Source organism: Marmota flaviventris, chromosome 8 (genome assembly GCF_047511675.1).
Source record: "Marmota flaviventris isolate mMarFla1 chromosome 8, mMarFla1.hap1, whole genome shotgun sequence".
In the NCBI taxonomy this organism is placed as follows: domain Eukaryota; kingdom Metazoa; phylum Chordata; class Mammalia; order Rodentia; family Sciuridae; genus Marmota; species Marmota flaviventris.
In genome coordinates, this window is record NC_092505.1 from 57,009,955 (window position 1) to 57,025,961 (window position 16,007).

At 40.3% G+C, this 16,007-nt stretch overlaps 1 non-coding gene and 1 pseudogene across 1 annotated transcript; one reads left to right on the plus strand and one right to left on the minus strand.

Annotated features, from left to right (window-relative positions):
* Positions 1–2,953: 2,953 nt before the first annotated feature.
* Positions 2,954–3,456, minus strand: LOC114093182 (alpha-ketoglutarate dehydrogenase component 4-like; annotated as a pseudogene).
* Positions 3,457–15,632: 12,176 nt separating this feature from the next.
* On the plus strand, positions 15,633–15,734 carry LOC114093414 (small nucleolar RNA U13). The gene has a single exon (XR_003582896.2). It is a non-coding gene; the product is annotated as a small nucleolar RNA U13 (small nucleolar RNA).
* Positions 15,735–16,007: the final 273 nt, after the last annotated feature.

Sequence of the window (16,007 nt, forward strand, 5' to 3'; positions counted from 1 at the left end):
TAATATTTTATAAAAAGTCTTATAAAGTAAAAAACGCTGCACTGGCATTACCATATCAGTAAAGATGAGGAAGCTGAGAAGGTTGGAGAACATTAATGTACCAATAATCCTTGGGGCACAAAGAACAAAAGGCAATGCTATGTATATGAAGATCTTGTTTAATTTGAATCTGTTCCATTTTAGTATGTTGACAAAAGTAATTTAAGTTTCTGTCTTGTTACTTTGCTAAGTAATGCAAGAGGCCAGGTGTGATGGCACACCTGTAGTCCCAGTGATTTGGGAGACTGATGCAGGAGGATTGCAAGTTCAAGACCATTATGGACAACTTAGCGAGACCCTGTCTGAGAAATTAAAAAAAAACAAAAAAAAGGTGGTGGGTGGGCTAACATGTAACTCAGTGATAGAGCACCCCTGAGTTTAATCCTTAGTACTGAGAGAGAGAGAGAGAGAGAGAGAGAGAGAGAGAGAGAAAGAGAGAAAAGAAAATCTTGTCCCATAATAGTTTAATGGATGTTAATGACTATAAAATATACTTTTTTTCAATTATGGTCTAGGGCAGAAACTTTTTGAATTACGTATTTCATAATTTTTTTTCTGAGAAGAAATCTTTTTTTTTTTTTTTTAGAGAGAGAGAGAGAGAATTTTTTGATATTTATTTTTTAGTTTTCGGCGGACACAATATCTTTGTTTGTATGTGTTGCTGAGGATCGAACCCGGGCTGCACGCATGCCAGGCGAGTGCACTACCGCTTGAGCCACATCCCCAGCCCCAGAAATCTGCTTTCTTGATAAAATACTTTGCTTGATAAACACTTTAGTGGGATTAAGACTTGAGCCTAGTTATTTTCTCACAAAATCACTTTTTTCCTACAAAAATCTTGATTAATTTGAATTTCCTAAATCTCCCTACAACAGTTATGGATGCATCAAATTATTATTGCTTTTGTGAAATAATTTATTATTGCAAAAATGCAAAATTATATATTCAATTAAATGGAATTATAATAGCAGGCTTAGTTCTTATAAATTTCTTTGTTAATGTTGGGGCTTAGGAAATGATGTCTCAGGGCTGGGGATGTAGCTCAGTGTTACAGTGCTTGCCTGGCATACTTGAGGCCCTGAGTTCGATTTTCCCAGGTCTGCAAAAAAGAGAAAATAATAGCCCAAAGTACAGTGCTTTAGCATGCTGAGGACTTTGAATGAAAGGCATTGGAAGTGTCTCAGAAACAAAGTCTTTTTCTGACCTTCTCTTGCCCTTCTTTCTCCTGCTCTTTCCCCAAAGCAGGCCATGAAAAATAAAAAATTCCTCTTCCCCAATGTGGGTCCTGGACACTTGAAGCCCTTTTTCCTAAAGACATTCACAAGGCCTGGAAACATTGTTCTAACCTTCCCTGCCTTTCTGCATAAGAGCTGGCCTTAAATAAATTCTCTGATCTACCTTATTTGATAGTAAATCCCAAGACTTTCATTCCAGAAGAGGTCCTGCCTGAGACCAGGGAGGAAGGAATGCTGTACAGACAGACTAAGAAGAATCTGAACAGCGGCCTGGCTGGGTTTCCTCCTTCTGTCTGTTAACCTTTAGATGACACCCTTTCTGTCCAATCCCATTTCTGCACAACTGTCCATTTTTTTCATTGAATCTAAGCCTAAAAATGGACCACTTTCCCTGGATCTCTGAGCCTTCATTTCAAAGGCTCCTGGGTCATGTAAAGTTTGATTTAATAAATCGGTTATGCTTTTCTCTTGCTATCCTATCTTTTGTTATAGGAACATAATCCTAACTAAAAGGGAAAAAGGTCTGATCCCCATCTGCCCCTATACTATAAATTGTTAAGGTTTACAAATTGTAAAAAGATTTGTTGGAATTTATAAATTGTTAGTTTATACTGGGCAAAAATTTTAACTGTATCTTCAACAAACTTTTAACACCAACATTTGTTTATCTATAGTTTGCTGCACAAAGAAGAGAATAAGTGGAGTAAGATCCAAGACACAGTTCTACCTGAGGTTGGCAGAGGGAGGAGAGGTGGATGACGTATTAATGAAATATTAAAGATGAAAACCAATGTGGAGGACTATGGTGGGGAGAGGCAGGAGACCACGCTACTGCAGTGCGTTGAGGTCATCAGGATCTGGATGGGAAGCAGTGACTTTGGCTCTGAACCATTTCTGTACTTGGTCATCGCTGTAGGTTGACATCATTCTGCATCACGATTAACACTCCTTCCCAGTCTCCTGCTTTCCAGTAAAGGGCACTGCCAGGCACGCAGTTGCTCAATCCAAAAGTCATGCTTTTTTCTTATTTCCAAATCCAATCCATAAGACAATTCCACCCTTGTTGAAAAGTACTATGTGTCATTTGTTCTTCCCAAAGCAAGATCTTGTAGCATAAATTAGATGGTGCGCTACCATTGGATAAATTCCATTTAATATAGTCTCACCATTTTAAGAAAAAAACAAAACAAAACATCTAAACCTCTTATCACGTGCTACAAGACCCTGAATTTTCAATCTTTGCCTAATTCCTCAAACTCGTCCCATGACACTTTCCCCCTGAAAACAATCTTTGTGCACTGCCCTCATCTGGATTCAAGGAGGCAGGCCAAACTCTTCCCCACCTCAGACTCTGGGCCCTGTATATTCTTTGAGTCAGGAGTGATCCTTCCCAGATTCTTTCTTTCTTTTTTCTTTTTTTTTTTTTTTTGTACTGGGGATTGAACTCAGAGGCACTCAACCACAGAACCACATCCCCAGCCTTACTTTGTATTTTATTTAGAGTCAGAGTCTCACTGAGTTGCTTAGCGCTTGCTTTGCTGAGGCTGGCTTTGAACTCATAATCCTCCTGTCTCAGTCTCCCGAGCAGCTGGGATTATAGGTGTAATTTTTTTTTCAGGATATTTATTAAGGTTAATATACAATTTTTCATTTGTCTTGGAAGTTCTTTATTGTAAAGACAATTCTTTTGTCTGATGACAAACAGCAGCCACAAAGACTATTCTGGACCTCCAGGTTGGATAAATTCCATTTCTTCTTGAGATACAGGTTTCCTTCTATATTTCAGAGATAATTTTTTAAAAATATTTTTTAGTTGTCAATGGGTTTTATTTTCTTTATTTATATGCAGTGCTGAGAATTGAACCCACTGCCTCACACATGCTGGGCAAGCACTCTACCACTGAGCCACAACCCCAACCCCTGACGTAATGTTTTTATTATTTCTGCAGTGTCTGGTGGACCCTGATGCATCAACAAATCTGGTGATTTACTCCCCTTAGAATGCTGTGACATTACAGGTAGGTGAGATGGAAGCCCTGTTGAAAGCTTCTGTTACACTGGGTTTAGGATGGTCTCTTCGGTCAGGGAATCTTATTAATGGTGTATGTGGCTTGACTACCTGAACCACCCTGCTGGCAGACGCCATTTTGCTGCCCATCATGACCCCTGAGAAGGGGCAGCTTCCAGGCCCTAGATTGTTCTTATCCATCATATCTCAGCAGAAATATTACATGCTACCAGGACTTCTTCCACTGTCCACCTCTTTATTGGGTCATCTTTTTGTTACTGACACTATTCACAAACTGTGCTTTTATTTTGGTTATTTTTTTACCCTTTGTTGCCTGGAATAACTGCTATATTCCCAGAGCCCAGAGCCTTGAGCCTTGAGCCTAGAACAACACTTGGCAGATTTCAAACAATCAATAAATATCTAGGGAATGAATAAATAACTGCCTATTTACTTTCCTTCTACATTAGGCTTTAAGTGTGTGTGTGTGGGTGGGGGAGAGGAGTCCAGCGCCCCCCCACCCTCCGCCATTCTTACCCTGGTGCCTGACACAATGTCTAGTACTTTGGTAATGATCAATAGGTATTGATTAAATGAAGGCACACACTCAAACTCTCCATCTGGAATGGATTATGGGTTTATCCAACAGAACCCTTATCTAATGTGGAAAGTGAGAGTTAGATGTCTCAAGGGTCCCCTGGGAAAAGATCATGATAGAGCAGAAGACACAGAGAAATAAGGCTCTAGCTCCTGACCCCTGCTTTAACTGGAGCGGCTCTTATTTTTTTATTTTTATTTTTTTTGATAAACTGTGGTTCTGTATAAAAAATAAGTTAAGGGTTGGTAGTTCCTCCATTTTTAAAAAAGTAAACCAATTGATTAAGACTAACCCCTACCCCAACTTTTATTTTTTTCCCCAGATGAGGATTCTGAAGCCAAGAGAGGAACAAAGAGTTTTGCTCAAGTTCACATTTAGTCAGTGGCAAGGCTGGGCAGAAGTCCAGGTCAACTGAATTCATCTCATGTGGTACTCTCAGGCCTGTCCAGAGGACCACGGGTGATGACCAGCAACGTAGGATGTGGCTGAGAGAAAAGTCTGGTTCCGCGTATGTACTGTGGGGCAGAAGGGCAACTGTCCTCCTGGATTGATTTTTGAGCATAAATAGACTCCCATGGGACTCAAACAACCGCTTGGTCAGTCAACCAGCACTAGACGTTGGGCACCTCCTGAGCAGAGCCCTGAGCTGCTGCTCCCACGAGCAGATTCACGTGAACCTGATGGGAAGTTCCAAAGCATAAGCACATTTGAGAATTAACAGACCAGTAAGTGCTGATCATTGTCCCATAGGTAGGATCCTCCTGGGAAATTCTGAGTTAGGAGAATGATTTCAGCTCTACTGACTATGACGTTCAAAAGGAACAACGAATATATTAAAGGCAATTTGTTTTTAACTGGTGAGTCAAGTTTGCTTATAGGTCAGTTGTACAGAGTTGACATTTCTGAAATGCCACCCAAGTGGGGACTTCTAGGCCAGCTCCTGCATGCCCACTTAACCCAGAAGGTGTCTGTCTTATGCAGGAAACATCATCATTGAGTAAACACATTGTTGATGTTTTCTTTCCTCTCCTTGTTCAGAAGGATCTCACAGTTCACAGAGGAAGAGGAACACATGAACAGTGCCTACAGTTATGAGAAATAGCATGAGTTGAGAGAGCAGGTGGCAGAGCTAGGCTTGAAGAATGATTGATTGTTTTTCAGTTCTGAGTTTCTCTTTTAAATATTTTTGAAAAATTTAACAGCTTTTTTGAGGTATAACTGACACAAAAAATTGTACCTATTTAAAATGTTTAATTTAAAAAATGTTTACTCTGGTAACTTTTGATATGTTTATATGTATGTGTGTATATACACATTTGTAATACCACAATCCTTACTAAAAATTCCTCCATGTGCTTTTATAATTCCTCTCCAATACCTCTCCACACTCCCCATCCCTGAGCACACTAATCTACTTTCTGTCACTATGTCCATTTCATATAAATAGAATCATACTATTTGTACTTTTTTTAGAAAGAGAGAGAGAATTTTTTAATATTTAGTTTTTAGTTTTCAGTGAACACAACATCTTTATTTTATTTTTATGTGGTGCTGAGGATTGAAACCACCGCTGCGCGCATGCCAGGAGAGCGCACTACCGCATGAGCCACATCCCCAGCCCTGTTTGTACTTTTTTATGGCTACTTTTTTTTTTTTTAATATTTATTTTTTAGTTATTGGAGGACACAACATCTTTGTTTGTATGTGGTGCTGAGGGTCGAACCCGGGCCGCACGCATGCCAGGCGAGCGCGCTACCGCTTGAGCCACATCCCCAGCCCTTTATGGCTACTTTTAATGGACATAATAATTTTCAGATTCATCCATGTTGTGTGTATTCATAATTCATATCTTTATTGTGTTGAGTAGTATTTTGTTGAATGGATATACCATAGTCTGTTCATAAGACAAGGCTTTATATGGTTTTATTTCTTGGATAAATACCTAAGAGTGGAATGGCTGGGTTATGGTAGGTGTATGTTTGCATTTTAGAGAAATTACCCCCCCTCCCCTTCCTTCCTTTCTTCCTTTCTTCTACTGGGGATAGAACCCAGGACTTCTGCATGCTAATCAAGCACTCTCCCACTGAGCTATATCCCCAGACTTTTTGTTGTTGTTGTTCTTATAGCTCTCTTCTCTGCAAAAGCTCAGTGCAGTGGTTTTCAATTGCCCTCAGGGACTGTAAAGAGCTCCCCTGGGGCTGGAGGAAAAGGGTAAGAGGAAATGGGGAAAGGAAAAACAGTAATTAGCCAAAGGGGCTCTGCTTCAAAACTGGAGCCAAGTGGCTTGCGGGTTTCCACTGCTGGGTAGATACCAAAGAGAAATGACTTCATAGCAGGTTTTTTCAAAATAGCCGAAAAATGTCCCAGAATTCCCACAGGGGGAGCTCTCTATTCTTACAAATTAATTTTCTTATTAGCTTTTCAGGGTGGAAACTGAAACCCTGTGACTCTGTTAGGCTCACTTCTCACCTTGAACAAAGTGTTTTTGTTCTGCATTCAGAGAAAGGAGAGATGGTGCAGCTAGGTGGGTGTCAGGAGGGCCACTGGACACTCTGGGAGACCCTTCCTTGTGACTCCATACTTGCAGGGAGTTGAGTGAACATGCTGACTGCTTCGGAGTTTGTTGTTGTTGTTTTTGAGTGGGGTGAAGGTTGGCACTGAGGTTCATGTCTGAAATGACACGGAGCAAACCAGAGAGAAGACAAGGGAACTGAGAGAGTGAGCCCTCAGAGCTCAGCCCAACTCTGTAGTGGGCCAGGCATACTGGGAGAAGGTAGCCTACCTAGATCTCTGTGCCAGGTAGTTCCTAGTTCTTGTCTGCGTTATACAGGATTTGGGATTCTGCATGAGAATTTTTGTTCCTTTTTTCAATTTTGAAGCATGGTTTCTGTGTGTTAAAATGCACAGAGTATAAGTGCACAGGTCAGTGGTATGTGCCTAAGTTCTGGCAGTTGTTTGTACCCATGTAATAAATTGTAGTGCATATCCTACATCCCAGGAAGACCCTTTAGGACCCTTCCCAGTCAATATGATCCGCCCATCCGCCCAACCACTAGTTTTCATCTGCTGTAAAACGTTGCATAAGCGGAATCATACTCTCATATGTTCAGCATATCCTTTTCAATTTGTTCTTGTTGGGATTTATCAACAATTTTTTTTTTTACCCACTATGAAGTATTTTAGTGTGGGAACATGATATTTTTAGTCAATATCCTACTGATGGGCATTTGGGTTATTTCCATTTTTCGGCTATTTTGAATAAACCTGCTATGAAGTCATTTCTCTTTGGTATCTACCCAGCAGTGGAAACCCAGGGATATAGAAAAGGTGCTTATTTGACTTTATTAGAAACTGTCGACCCAGTGTGACTGTACCATTTTAACTCCATTTACAATACTGAGGGTTCTTGTTGTCTCATCCCCCTCAACGCTTGGTATTGTCAGTCTTTTTGATTTTAGCCATTCTTGTGAGTATATGGTGTCTCACTGTGGTTTTAATTTGCATTTTCCTGGTGAGTAATAAGTTTTGGCACCTTTCATGTGTTTATTGACTGTTTGGATCTTTTCTTTTACAGAGTAACTATCGAGTCTTTGGCCCACTTCCCCCTTTTTCTGTGCAGTCGTCTCCCCATATCCGCAGGTTTCACTTCCATGGATTCAACCAACCACAGATGGAAAATATTCAAGAAAAAATGCTTTTATACTAAACTTTTGGGGGTTCTTATTCCATAAACAATACAGTATGAGAACTATTTACATAATATTTGTATCATATTAGGTATTATCAAGAATCCAGAGATGATTTAAATGTGTGGACGGATGTGCTGAGGTTGCTGAAGTCACCTGCGAATACTACACCATAAGCATCAACAGATTTTGGCTCCTCAGGGTTCCTGGAACCAATTGCCTGATGATACCAAGGGGTGACCATACTACGGGAAAGTTCTGTATATATTCTAGTATGAGATCTTGTCAGGTTTTGTGAGTATGTGTGGGTGTTATAGTTTAGATCTTGAATGTTCCCCTGAAGGCACATGTGTTGAAGACTTGGTCTCCACCCCACAGTGTTACTTGGTGGCAGTGGGACCATTAGGAGGTAGGGTCTAGTGGAAGGAAGTCAGGTTATTATGGGAATGCTCTTGAAGGGGATATTGGAACCCTGGCACCTCCTCTTCTCTTTGTTTCCTAGCTTCCATGAGGTGAATATGCCTCTTCCATCATGTGTTTCCACTATGATGCACTGTGCAGCCAATGGCCCAAAGCAACAAGGCCAAAGGACCACAGATTAAAACCTCAGAAACCATGAGCCAAAATAAACCTTTCCTCCTTTTAAGTTGATAATTTCAGGTGTTTTATCAGAGTGATAGAAAACTGACTAACACAGTTTGTATATATAATGTTTTCTTTCAGGCTGTGGTTTGCCTTTTCACTTTCATAATGGGTATTTTTTTATATATTTTTTTTAGTTGTAGGTGGACATGATACCTTTATTTTATTTATCTTTATGTGGTGCTGAGGCTTGAATCCAGGGCCTCACATATGCGAGACGAGTGCTCTACTGCTGAGCCACAACCCCAGCCCCATAATGAGTATTTTTTGATGAGTGAAAATATCTAATTTTGATGAAATTCATTTTTTTTTCTTATAGTTAGTGCCTATGACATATTTTTAAAGATATCTGCCAGTTTGGGGATTAGCTCAGTGGTAGAGTGCTTACCTAGCATGTTTGAGACCCTGGAATCAATCCCCAGCACCACACATACACATGCACACACATACACACACACAAAATTGCCTTCCCTTTACATTTAAATACATGACCCATCTTGAATTTATTTCTGTATGTTGTGTAGGTTGGAATGTGGGACTAACGAAGTCAAGTTTGTTTTTTTTTTCTTTCTTTTCCTTACAGATAGCTACTTGCTCCAACATTACTTACTGAAAAATATAAAACAAAACAAAACAAAATCTTTTCTTTCATATTGAATTTTTTTGGGGGATACCAGGGATTAAGCTCAGGAGCAGTTGACCACTGAGCCACATCCCCAGCCCTATTTTGTATTTTGTTTACAGACAGGGTCTCACTGAATTGCTTAGCACCTCACTGTTGCTGAAGCTGTCTTTGAACTCGCCATCCTCCTGCCTCAGCCTCCCAAGCCACTGGGATTACAGACAGGTGCCACCGTGCCTGGCTTGTATTAAATTTTATCAATGCCTTTGTTAAAAATAAATTAACTATATAAGTGTAGCTCTACTTACTTAGTACTATTAAGTATCTTCCCTCTCCCCTCTCAGGGCCTGATAAGCCAAGAGAAAAGGGGGAAAGGAGGCAAATTTCAAGGCTCTTGCCAAGGAAACCTAGACCCAGAGTAAGGCATGTGGAAGGAAATAGCATATAGTTCCTACATTTGTCCTTCATGGACACCTGAGAACACATTGCCATTGCGGATATAGTTCTTCTATGGGTGAAGGCATTACATTCTAGGCTTGTAACCAGGTATAGATTTGGGGACTGTTGAAGACAAAGTTGGAAGGCTGTCAGATTTCTATCTTCCCCAATTCCCTTAGGTGTCACCAAGCTCATCAATTAACATTGATGCTTAGGAAAGAATGTGCAAATCTTTCACAACATGACACAAATGAAAAATCCCATGGATATTTATATTTTGCCTGAAGTAAAGGCTTTGCCATGAAGAAATACGATGGTGAAATTTTATGCATGAGGTAAGTAAATATGATTTGAGAAGTTCATTTGTTTGTATGAATTGCCCTGGGTAGGTGATCACTTCACCATTTTTCATGTGCGGTAGGTGTTTCCTTGATTCAAAAACTTGTTCTGACTTTGTTAAACCACAGGCATCTAATTCTACTTCCACGTACTCCAAGGAGGTGCTTCATTTCCACATTCTAAAGTTGGCCAATCTGAAAATTTAGAAGTTGTTGAACAAGGGAGGAGATAGTTTTATAATGTGGGAAAACAATGTTGGATTAAGGAGTTCCATAGAAGAGTTGAGAGCTTAACAAAAAATATATCTAATCATTCCCAGATATTTACATTTACTTAAAATTTTTTCTTGATTACCCTATTCAAACACACAATTTAGAGATTGGTCTGTACATTAAATCTTGTTGAATGATTCTCCTTCATTGAGCTGGTAGTTATTTTTCTTAAAATATAATATACACATGAACTTAAGTCTCTCAGCCAATCACATCTTGATAATTGAGCTCATGGCATTTAGCCACTTGGAATTTCCTGGACAGTTTTGACTTTTTTGATCATGGGAAATTCTTGAAACTGCAAGACAAACCTTCCTATTGTAGAAAATAACAAAGATTGTAGTCAAGGCAAGAAAAAGAAAGAATTTTTCTGACTGCAGAGGGCTCTGGTTTTCACTGGGGTTGCCAATAATGGGCAGGCAGTGAGACTCCAAGAAACTCTCCCCAAGCGAGTTATGAGCCTCTGTCAGTTAGAGGTTAGAACCTTGCAGTGAGTTTGGGGTGGAGAACACTAAGGGGAGGAAGGCTGGGATTAGGATGTCAAGAGGTCATTTAACTCGCAACTTCTTTTATGGTCCCAGATTTGGCTAAATTCAACGAGGCTTGTGCAGATGTGCTGAGACTGAAAATAGGAGTAACACAGCTAAAGCAAAGAAGTCTTGGGGCTGTGCCTTGGACAATGAATGAGTCCCAGAAGACTAAGGTATGGGAACGTAGTTGGGAAATCTGTAGAAGTAAGGTATCAAACACATCTTTCAAGAGTAAAAATGTCAACAACCCATAGCTTTTCTTCCTTCAAAGTGTGAAAGCTGTCAGAATCAAAATGGAGTCACTTCTGTCAAACCCTAAATAAAGAAATAAACAAAGCTGGGAGGCTACAAAGGGTGGGATCTCATGCTTATGCCTGATAAAGTATAATTATTCCCAGAAAACTTTGCCAGAACCACAACCTTGCACAAAGGCCACTGCAACCTCACCCAGAAAATACTTCTGCAGGGAGGTCTACCCAACAACTGCCTGTCTAACCCTGACTAACACCACTCTTGTTATTGATCCTTATAGCCAAGGATTATTGTTTCAAAATAACTTATGTAATTCTTTCCATTTTGCCTTTAAAAACACCCTCTTGCCCAAACCTCCTTGAATATGCATGAAGTATACTATGGCATTCCCACAGCAAAACTACTACCTTATTAATCTTTGGAGAATCTTTCTGTTTGTTATTTAGGTTGGCATGAGTGTAGCAGCAATTATTTCCCTTCTTCTTCTCCACAGGACAAAGGAACCTGTAGTATCAATAATGCCACTGGTCGGGGGGAACTCTGAAAATAAGGCAGAGATACTTCTGGGCACTCAGGGGCCATTCAAACTTTGGCTCAGTAGTGTGGTCTGTGAACTGAGTTGTGTTTTTGCTCTTTGAGGGCAGAACAAGGAATCCACTCACCCGGGATACTCATCAAGCAACCTGACAATACTGAAGCTGGCACAGTCAATTTTTATGACTAATAAAAAATGCCAGGGTGGAGTAATAATTATGCAAGCTACGTTGTTGCTCCTGTTCCTAAGAAGAAAATTCTCTCTTCCAGACACTCACAGTGTGTCATAGGCACCTCCCAGCATGGTTCTGTGTCAGCTTAAGCTCTAGGAAGAACAGGCCAAACACTTACGTGTGAACCTTGGGAAAATCCTCTCAAGTCTTCTTGATAAATGTTCATTTATGAGTTTGGCTTTGACGTGAATCAATTATGTTGCTGGATGAACTTAAAAGTGCTCTGGTAATGTGGTCTGGGGACCATCTACACCAGAATTACTTGGGATGCCAGTTCAATGCAGATTCCTGAACCCTATCCCAGGTTTATTAAAGTAGAAGTACTGTTAAGAGCAGGCCCTAGAATCTGCATTTCAAAAAATCAGAAAGCTCTCTCTTGGTGATTTTTGTGTGCATTAAATTTGGAAGCCCAGTAGCTTCAAATGTTCGTGTCCCAAGCTTATAGAGGCAGCCGGGAGGTGAGAAAGTAGAAATCTGGAAGACCAGTCTATTGTTAGTGGAAGCCATTTCTACAAAGAGAAAATACATGAAAGAAATCCATGGCAAATGCTGAGGCAGGTGTTGGCAATATGATCTATTCATACTGAGACAGACACAGGTTGATTCTGGATTTTTGTTGTGGTATATCCAGCATATACTACAATGGGACCATTAATGTGCCAGTCATTAAACTGTTTGTCCTAGCCCAATGCCCTGCTCCCAATCCTAACTGTACCAAGGATTCTGTACCAAGGTAGATGAAGCTATTTAATCAACAGGGGACAGATGGTGGCAACAGGACCATCATTTTGTCAATCAAAAGCAAGGTATCCCCAGAAATATGTACAATTATTATATGTCAAATAAAATAAAATAAACACATTTTTAAAGGTGGAAGCTGATATTTCTCCACAGCTTGTAGAATGCTATTACCTTGTGTGCCATTTCCATTTTAACCTTTCTGATATTCCTTTTGCCCTGCACTGACCCAACCACCTGAGGAAAAATAAAGACAGAATTAAATTTTATAACTTCTCTCATTTTGTATCCAGTGTTCTCTGGAAACATTGCAGTTTTTAGACAAGGCCTTCTAAAGACTGACATGGAGTATTAACAACCCAAACCTTACATTGAAAGAATAAAGGAAGTCTTGGCATAATACTTCTGAGATGCTGAAGCCTCCAACTTGAAATTAATTGCACAGAAACCCAGAGGCAATCTTGCCAGGAATTGCTCAAACATGCTAAGAGTTGAGATTTCACAAGGCCTTTTGATTTGCCCTTCCTTGCTGGTTTCACAGGTACCGTCCCATCCATCTTTCACACCATGACTTGCTTATTGCTCATGCCTCCTAGCTGGGCCCCATCTTTCTAGTTCCTCCTGAAAGCCAAACTCATTCTCATACACTTAAAAAAAAAAAAGATGTTGCCTCAGATTCACTTTTGCTTCCATCCCCTTGTACGTACAATACCTACTGCTCGATAAGAATGTCACACTTCTTTCTCTCCATCAATCTACATCTAGTCCTGCTTTCAAAAAGCAGAGCCTTTTCTGGTCCCCCTCAGCTCTGGGTTTGCACTACCTATTCCTATTACTCATGTTGCATGTATGCTTTCTGTTCATTTTCTCAGGGTCTGATTGTAGTCTCCTCCTTGGCAGAGGCTGTTGTCTTACCTGTGAGCTATCATATCTGCTGCTTATCAAGCACATCGTATTGTATTTCCTAAATTATAAAACACAACAGCTGCCCAGAAAATATGTGAGCAAATTCATAGACCTCACAACTTCCTTCCGGGAGAAAGTGACAGCTACCCCATTTGGACTTCTGGAGTCCTTGAAGGTCACTGGATGAGCATGTCAAGGTCAAGTTTTCTGTTTCACAGTTGAAGAAACAGAATCAGCTAAGGTTCACAGTGCTTGTTAATTGAAAGACGGAAAATAAGACTTAGCTACGAGTTTAAATGGTCTTCTCTTAAAACTGCAAAATAAAGGAAACACTGGGAAGCTAGGAGATCAAGGTTATTATGTTCCCTGATGATCATCTGGGCTCCGGTTTCTCTGCATGCTGGCCAAGGGCTGGTGCAAATGCTTTGGCAGTTTGATTTAGTTGTCCTTATAGTGAGGTATTTGTAACCAGTCTACTATTGTGAATTTAAGCCTACAGCCTGGTATTTGATCCAAACCAGCACAGTTATAGGGCTGCTAGGTTGCACGACTCCAGAGCATTATTCACATTGTATTAAAAATGGATCTCAAGCTTGTTGGATGTTTTTCCTAAGGAAACTTAGTTGTTTTTGAGTAAAAGAGATATGAAAAAGGCAAGAAGAACCGAGGTTTAGCATTCATGAGGCCCTGGCTTTAATCCTCAGTATATGCACACAGAGAAAGAAAATTTTTTTGGGATAGGTTTAAATTCATTTCTGTTCCTAAGAAAGGGCTTGCTGCAGGTATATAGCACTGTAGTTAATAGCATGGGCTTTGTAGTTGGAGATGGCTGAGTTCAAGGTGCTATGTGGCCATGTAACCCTGGGCAAGTTATTTCACCTTTCACAGCACTGGTTTTCTGGTCTGTAAAATGGAAATAAAAATATCCATAGAGTTGTGAAAATTACATGGAAAATGAATGTATTGATTCAGAAAAGGTATGGATTGTGGTGTGTGTGTGTGTATGTGTGTGTGTAGCATATATATATATATATATTTGCAAAAATCAAAACTAGTCATATTTTCATTTGTAGATATCTTGAAACTACAGCAGTTATCCTCACATTTTGCATCCTCAGTTGCGTCTTGAAGGATCTAAAAATGCAAAGAAGGAATGGAATAAGACAGGACAGAAGAATGTATTTGAATTTTTGAATTAATTTGAAATTGATGAGATAAAATGTCTCCTTATAACCAAACCAGGCTAAAAAATATCTAAGTACTTTTTCCTTCTTTCCTTCCTTAATATAAAATGTGATCTTAAGAGGCAATGTTGGGTGCTCTCTCTGTTGCAGGGTCTTCTACTGAAAGACTCCTCATCTTTTTCCACACTTCTTCTTGGCCTCCTTCCATGTTGTGTGTCTTGTTCCACCCACTTCCTAAGTCACATGGAAGAGTGGTCTCCACTCTTCCTTTCCTGGTCCAGTAACCACCACCTCTTGTCAGTTACATCAGCTCTTCCTCCTCCCTTCCCCTCCCTCCTGCTTCCCCCTCCCCTCCCCCTCCTCCTCTTCCTCCTCCTCCCCCTCCTCCTCCTCTTCTTCTTCCCAGTATTTATATTTTATTTAATTCTTCATGATAACTTTGATCCTAAGTTATAATGCCACTTTATTTTCAGAAAATGAGGAAATCAAGGTAGAGAAGGTTTAAGAAATGTTTCTGGATAAGCCAGAAATTTGGGCCACATTCATGTACCCAAACCAATGGTATTTTAAAAAAATAAATAAGCAGAAGCTACAGAAGATAAATAAATATTTATGAAATGATTTTATATTTTTTTTGCAAATACCAGGTTAACCTCATTTGACATGTGTGGTGTGTAATAGGAAGCAGAACAATTTACAATTATTATATAACCTAAAAAAGTTAAGCCCTTCCTCCCCAAACGTGTCATGTTTGGGACAGTCGGGAGCAACCTGCAATTGAACACAAGTCATCATTGGGAAGGAAATTCTGGAAACTGGTAAAGCCTTTCCATCTTCTTTCGTTCCAGATATTGAAGAAAGTAGCTCCATGCCCTTCTCGAAGTCTGTCCTGCATGTCCTAGGTTCAGGCCAGGGTTCTCTCTCCCTTGAATAAAAGCAAGAGCTTCCCCTAGCCTTCCCTTCGGCCTTTCCCCTCTTCAATTCATTCTTCACACAACAATCCCAAATATTCCTTCTCAAAAGCAAATCTGATCATATCGTTTTCTAAATTAAAATGCTTAGGACACAGTTCTCACTCTTTAATGCAGCAACAAACCCTTTCTGATTTGGCTCCTGTCAAGTTCTTCTGGGGCTCTCTCCACTTGCCTCTAGCTCATGGTGGAACACTTCCCTGAGCTTCCATTTGCTTGGCGGGTGCTTTTTTTTCTCCTTTAGGCCTATTATGGCTGAATTGTGTCCCCCAAAGCCCTTGCCCCCTCAGAGTGGGGCTGTATTTGGAGGTGGGGGTCTTAAAAGAGGTGATTAAATTAAAATGAGACCATTAGGGTGGACCTTAATACAATATGACTGATGTCCACCCAAGAAGAGGAAATCAGATCCTTGGGTTCATACGCGTGATGATTGGGTATTCACACTATTGTGTGAGATGTGCCTCCCTCTAAACCTTGTTACGACATGGGCACATTACCCGTCTGACGTGGAAAAAAAAAGAAGAGGAAATCAGGGCACCAATACACCAGGGGAAGACCATGTGAGGACACAGGGAGCAGAGGGGTGATAAGGCAAGGACAGAGGCTGCAGAAGAAACCAACCCTGCAACACCTCGATCTCTGCCTGCCAACCTCCAGAGTTGTCAGAAAATAAGTTTCTGTTGTTTAATAAAATAGGTTTCTGTTTAAGTCACCCAGTCTTTGGTACTTTGTTGTGACAGTTTTAGTAGACTAGTACCTAGTCTAAGCCAAGGTATCATT